This window comes from Elephantulus edwardii, unplaced genomic scaffold (genome assembly GCF_000299155.1).
Source record: "Elephantulus edwardii isolate Elephantulus edwardi_28Jun2011 unplaced genomic scaffold, EleEdw1.0 scaffold00347, whole genome shotgun sequence".
In the NCBI taxonomy this organism is placed as follows: domain Eukaryota; kingdom Metazoa; phylum Chordata; class Mammalia; order Macroscelidea; family Macroscelididae; genus Elephantulus; species Elephantulus edwardii.
The window spans coordinates 1118903-1125540 of record NW_006400097.1 but is presented as its reverse complement, the minus strand read 5'-3'; the positions used below and the strand labels follow the sequence as shown (position 1 = coordinate 1125540).

The 6638-nt window shown below is 40.4% G+C and overlaps 1 pseudogene; it reads right to left on the bottom strand.

The window, feature by feature from the left end:
• Positions 1-850: 850 nt before the first annotated feature.
• The window catches only part of LOC102856723, a 26979-nt pseudogene continuing 21191 nt past the window's right edge, over positions 851-6638 (bottom strand).

Below are 6638 nucleotides of genomic sequence, written 5' to 3'. Positions count from 1 at the left end.
CTCTTCTCTTACCCTTCTTGAAGACTTAGACATATCTTACTCAGTTATCCTCCTACTTTCATAGTAGTGATCTTATGTGAGTTATTTCACACAGCACAATGCTTTTTAGACTCTCTTATGTAACGTTTTATGAAATTATTGTTCCTTAGTAATGCATAGTAGTCCATGTGTGAATGCACCTCCATTTCCTAAGAACATGTTTTTATTGTTATGTGCCTTTGAGTTGCCTGTGACTCATAGTGACCCTATGTACACGAGCCCTAAACCCTGCTCCATCTTGTGTCCATTTCACTATCTCCAACACACCAACCCCCATTACCGCAGTCACTGAATCAATCCATCTCATCAAGGGTCTTCCTCTCCTGCACCATCTCTCCACCATCCCAAGCATGACTGGTCCTTCCTTCCAACATACCCAGAGTATGTCAGATGATGCTTCAGAATCCTTGCCCCAAGGAACAAAGGTGTACATATCTCCATTTGTGTCTCAGTTTTACTTTCCGTCACTTTTATTCCTAGCAGTGGAATATCTGGGTCATATGGGAATTCAGAAAAAAAATAGCACAAACACTTACATACCAGGATCCAATTTCATCAAGCTAAAGGCTCACTCACAGGTCCTACTAGACCAATTTTTTTTAAAATTTTCAGTTCTTTTATTTCAAAAGCTTATGCAATTCCTGTTTCCTATAAAAGGAGGTTAAGGAATTTCCAAAGAAGGCGGGAAGGGCCTTCAGTGCAGCTGAGCCTCATTCATCTGAAAAGAAAATACTTCTGTGGAGGTGGGATCTGAGTCTGAGGGCTTCTCCACCAGGATGGTGCCCTGGTCGCCTCCAAATCCCTGGAAACATCACAGGCTCAGAGACAGCTGCAGTTCTTCATACAATGCTTTATCTTTTTGGATACAGATGGTTTTACTTTCTTAAAAGCTCCTTCAAAGTGTTTAAGTTTAACATTGAGTTCACTTTTCTCATCCCTTCAACTCTTATGCCAGGCCATTTCCTGTCTCAGGGCACTGAGTGAAGCTTCTTTCATCAAAGCAGAGAGGCCCACGTGCCCATATAGCAATTACAGAAAGATTGCTGGCAATTCCTTCCAAATTTGCATCAATATCCAATGAGGGCATGGTGTGCGGTCGTGTGTGTGTGTGTGTGTGTGTGTGTGTGATAGTTTTAAGATGGCCAAGTGATCTTCTGGGAGTGGCAAATCAACAAAGAGGGTTTTGTCCAGCTGCCCTGGACACAATATTGCTGGGTCAATGATAACTGACCTGTTGGTGTCTGCCATAATTAACATCTTTTGCTGTGTTTCCAGATCGTCCATCTCTGTGAGTAGCTGGTTCACCACTCGAACACTTGCCCCTGACTCTGAGAGCATAAGACACCCCTTTAATTGAAGAATATCACTTGGGGTACTGAGTTCTTGACTCTCTGAAAAACCTGTCACACAGCAAGTTCACTTTCATCAGCATACATATTTAGTAATTCAGTACCCTTCACAAGTAGGAAATTCACAAATTAGTCAAGATTCATTTGCAACAGTCATTGCCAGGAGGGTTTTACCACAGCCAGGAGGACCAGCAAGGAGGATCTCAGCTGGAATCATTTATCCAAGAGCTCTGAACTGATCTGGGTTCCAGACTGGTGCCAATATTGCCATGGTGAGCTCTTCTATAACATGTTCCAGGGCACTGATGTCAGCCCATGTTAAATTGGGGACAGGGACAAAGCCTTCTCTTTTGACAAAGAGTTGAACTGAGGCTAGAGAAACAATGGAATCATCCAACTCAATGTGCAGCCCTTGAGGCAGTTCATCTGCGAGAGGATTTTGTTCTCTCAGCAACCCCAAGAGCCTTTGCAAATCATCCTTTGTTTTAGAAGTGAGCTCCATTCACACCCATTCCTGGCATCTCAAAGTGAAAGTGGACAAGGCTCCAGTCTTGGGATCGCCGTGCTTCCATTCCTGCAGCTCCATCAAGTCCCTGCTGAGGACACACGCAGCTGCTTACCAGCAGAGCACCATGAGATTGGCACCAACAAAACCAGGTGTTAGGTGTGCTAGGTGATGAAAAGGAAATGCTTCAGGAAGTCTCAGTTTCCTGCACAAAATCTGAAGTATTCTTTCCTTGACTGCTTCGTCTGGGATACCTAGGCATACTTCTGTCAAACCTTTCTGCACATCTCAGAGCAGGGTCTAGCAAATCTGGCTGGTTAGTATCTCCAGTGACTAGGACATGAACTGTCACTGCCACGTTGTTCAGCTGGGCTACAATTCTCTGTTTCATGTCTTTTGAAGCAACTTCTCTTTTGGGTGTAATAGTATCAATTTCATCAATAAAGAAGATGCAAGGTCCATTAGCCATCGCTTGTTCAAGGAGTCCTCTGAGCTTCTGCTCAGATTCATTGGACACCCCAGTCCCTCCCAAGTTTGAGAAATCACGGTATATTAACTCATTGGAATACTATGCAGCATGCAGGAACAATAATTTTGTAAATTACCATTGAACATGAGAAGGTCTGGAGAGCATTATGCTAAGCTAACTCAGTTTCATAAAGACAAATATCATATAATTTCATTATTGCAGAGCATGTATGAGGATTTAAGGAGGGCGAGGCTTAAACATGGGGTTATACAATTTGATGGGTGGAAGGAGGGATTGGTGAAGGAAAGGGGAAAGATCTAGTGTGAAAAACAATGTATATGAATTTTTAAAACTATGTATTTAAACCAGTATAAAATATTTTTCAAAAATTTACATGTGAAAACTAAGGTTCTATTAAATAATTATTACAGTTAAAAAAATTGAGCCTCAAATTTCAGTACTGGAAGATTCTTTCTGCAAAATATGGCATGATATAGGAAGCATCAAAAGATGGAAGAAATATACATTCCATGTGTATTTCACAGTGCCAAAAGAAAAGTGGTCAAAATTCAACAATTTCAGGAAGTAGACTATGATCAAGAACAAATGAAAATGAAGGGAGAGCCTTAAGATGCAATGAAAACATTGTCAAAAGTAAGTCTATAGATGTGAATTAAAACCACAGTGAGATAGTATCTCACTCCAGTAACAGTGGCAAAGTTTAACAGAGCAACAAGTAATAAATTTTGGAGAGAATGTGAAGAGATAGGGACTCTTATTCACTGTTGATGCAATTGTTAAAATGGTACAACCACTCTGGAAGTTAATTTGACATTTCCTCAAAAAGCTGAACATAGAAATTTCATATGACGCAGCTATTCCACTGCTTGGAATTTACCCCAAGAAAATAACTGAGGTCCAAAAGCAGATTTTGTTCTTAGCTGTATTATTCACCATTGCAAGGATATGGAAACAGCCCAGATGTCCAATCACAATTGAATGGATTGAGAATTTATGGTAAATTCATATGATGGAATACCATACAGAATGTAGTAACAACGATTTTATAAATCACTGCCTTACTTGGGAGGGACTGGAGCATTTTTGTTTTCTGAATATGGAGTTGTCATTTGTACTGAAAGCTGTAGTCTCTGTTCATCTGCAGCAAGTACTCCAAGACTTCTTCACTTTTTACATGCAAAACTGCATCATCTGCATAATGCAGGCTATTGATGCATCTTCCTTCAATCCTGATTCCTCATTCCTCTTCATACAGACCAGCTTTTATTAAATCTTGGTAGAGCGCTTTCTCTGATTTGACTTTCTGTGTTTAGTTTTGTTTTCACATTCTGAGCCCAATGACTATACTTTCAAGATTGTCTATCATACACTTTGTTATACCTAGTCATAAACCATTAAGTTAAAACCTTACAATAATGTTTCACTAATGTGCCTTAACCCATAGTTAGTCCTCAAAGATAATAACTTTTATTCTTCTACATTTATCTAGAGGATCCCTAGGGTATTAAGAACTTAATTCTTAACCAAAAGACTAGCATTTCCAACCCAAAACTGTGAGCTGAGAGAAAGATGTAGCAGCCTGCTTTCATAAACTATTAAAATACAGGAAAATTTACAATAAGGAAGTTCTATTCCTTAGGCTTGCTAGGAGTCAGAATCCACATACATGATTGTGTGGATTAATATGACTGTAGAACAAATAATCTATTGTTGTTGTTGTTATTGTTATGTGCTGCCGAGTCGCTTGAGACTCATAGCAACCCTATGTACAACAGCCCTAAACTCTGCTCTGTCCTGTGCCAATCGCACTGTCTCTGACACTCCCATCCCTATTATTCCAGTCACTGAATTAATCCACCTCATAGAGGGCCTTCCCCTCCTGCGCTGTCCCTCCACCCTCCCAAGCATGATGTCCTTCTCCAAGGACCGGTCTCTCCTCACAACATGTCCAAAGTATGTTAGACAGAGCCTCAGAATTCTTGCCTCCAATGAGCCACCCAGTTTAACCCATTCCAGGACAAATCTGTTTGTTTTCCTAGCAGTCCATGGTATTCTCACTACTCTTCTCCAGCACCACAGCTCAAAGGCATCAATTCTCCTTCTATTCTCCTTGGTCATTGTCCAACACTCTGATGCATAACAAGTGATTGCAAAGACCATGGCCTGTATCAGATGCACCTTAGTCTCCAGAGAGACCCCATTGCTCTTCAGTACTTTGGAGAGGTCCCTAACAGCAGAGTTTCCCATGGCAATGTGCCTTTAAATTTCCTGGCTGCTGGTGCCAAGACTGTTGACTGTGGAGCCAAGCAAACTAAAGCTGTGTACAATCTCAATCTCTTTACCATCCATCCTGATGCTGCCAATTGATCCAGTGGTAAGAATTTTTGTCTTCTTGACATTGAGCCTCAATCCATATTATTACTCATGTGAAAGTTCAAATTAAAGATGTGTATTGTTGTTAATGTTATGTGCATTTGAGTTGTTCGCAACTCATAGCAACTCTATGTACAACAGCCCTGAAACCTGCTCTTCTATCCTGTACCACCATATTGTCTCTTACACAACTAACCTCCTTATCCTAGTCACTGAATCAATCCCTGTCATCGAGGGCTTCCTCTCTTACGTTGTCCCTCCACCCTTCCAAGCATGATGTTCCTCTTCAACGACTAGTCTCTCCTTGCAACATGCCCAAAGTATGTCAGATGAAGCCTCAGAATCCTTGACTCTAAGGATCAACCTGTTTTCATCCTCTCCAGGACAAACCTGTTTGTTCTCCTGGTGGCAGTTCATGGTATATACAACAATCTTCTTCAGTACCACAGCTCAAAGGCATCAATTGTCTTTCTATCATAGTCATCTAGTCATTGTCCAGCTCTCTGATGCATAACAAAAAAATGTCAAAGATCAGGCACACCTTAGTCACCAGACTGACATTGTTGCTCTTCAGTACTTTGGAGCGGTTCTGAACAGCAGATTTTCCCAATACAATGTCTTTTGATTTTCTGGCTGCTAACACCAAGAGTGTTGATTGTGGAGCAAAACAACAATCTAAATCTCTTCACCTTGTTTCATAATGCCGCCAATAGGCCCAGTGGTGAGAATATTTGTTTTCTTGATGTTAAGCTTTAATCCATATTGAAGGCTGCAGGCCTCGGCCTTTTACAGAAAATGCTTCAGGTCCTCTTCAGTTTCAACAAGCAGGGTAATGTCATCTGCATAATGCAAACTTTTGATAAGTCTTCCTCCAATCCTAATGTCATATTTGTCCTCAAAGAGCACAGCCTCCTGGATGATCTATTTTGTATATAGATTGTAAATGTACCATAATGTCTCAATCCATTCAATTGTGGTTGGTAAATTGGGCTGTTTACATGTTCTTGAGATTGTGAATAACGCTGATATAAAAATCGGTGTACAAATCTAAAAAAAAAAAAAAGAAAAAGTTTTGGAGATAGGACACATTTCTGGTGTAAACCTTTCTTGATGTTGAGCCATGCAGTGTTTCGTATTCTTGATGTTGAGCCAAGCAGTGTTTCTTATTCTGTTCTGGCGACTGCCTTCTGTTTTCAAGAACCAAAATAAAACCTTGAGTGTATCCCACCAGAATTTAAAAACTATCTCAAGGATAGATTTGAACAATGTCGAAGATTAAAAGAGTTGTGGGACGATATCAAAGAGACGAATTAGGCCGCCTCATGTATAACCTCTTCTTGAGGGTGGAATTGGTTCCTTGATTACAGTTCTTTTCACGAGGACTTAAACTCCTGGGTGCTTCCATGCACAAAATTTATTATACATGGCTGTCAGTTGCAAAGATCTTTGCCTCATCCTCTATGTGACTAGCCTGCCTGCCATTTATAATTTCACTTCCTCATTCAGCCATCAGAGGAAGCTGTTTTGTGCCTTTAGAGTTTTCACAGGAATAGCTAGATGTGAATTATTCATTCATAAAAACTCCAGGGGACACAAGTCAAGATATTTTACCTTATCACTTCTTTTAATTAAAGATGTCTGAGTTGTTCAAATAATGTTGCTTAAATAAAGCTTGACAATGGAGTAGTGACTCTTGCCTCTGGATAGGCATATGCGTACTCCACATATACTTTCTTAAGGTGAAACTCTCTGACTGGACGAGATGTATATTTGTTCCCATTACAAAGAAGGGTGACCCAACAGAGTGTGGAAACTACAGAACAATATCGTTGATTTCACATGCAAGCAAGATTCTACTGAAGATTATCCAAAAATGACTGGA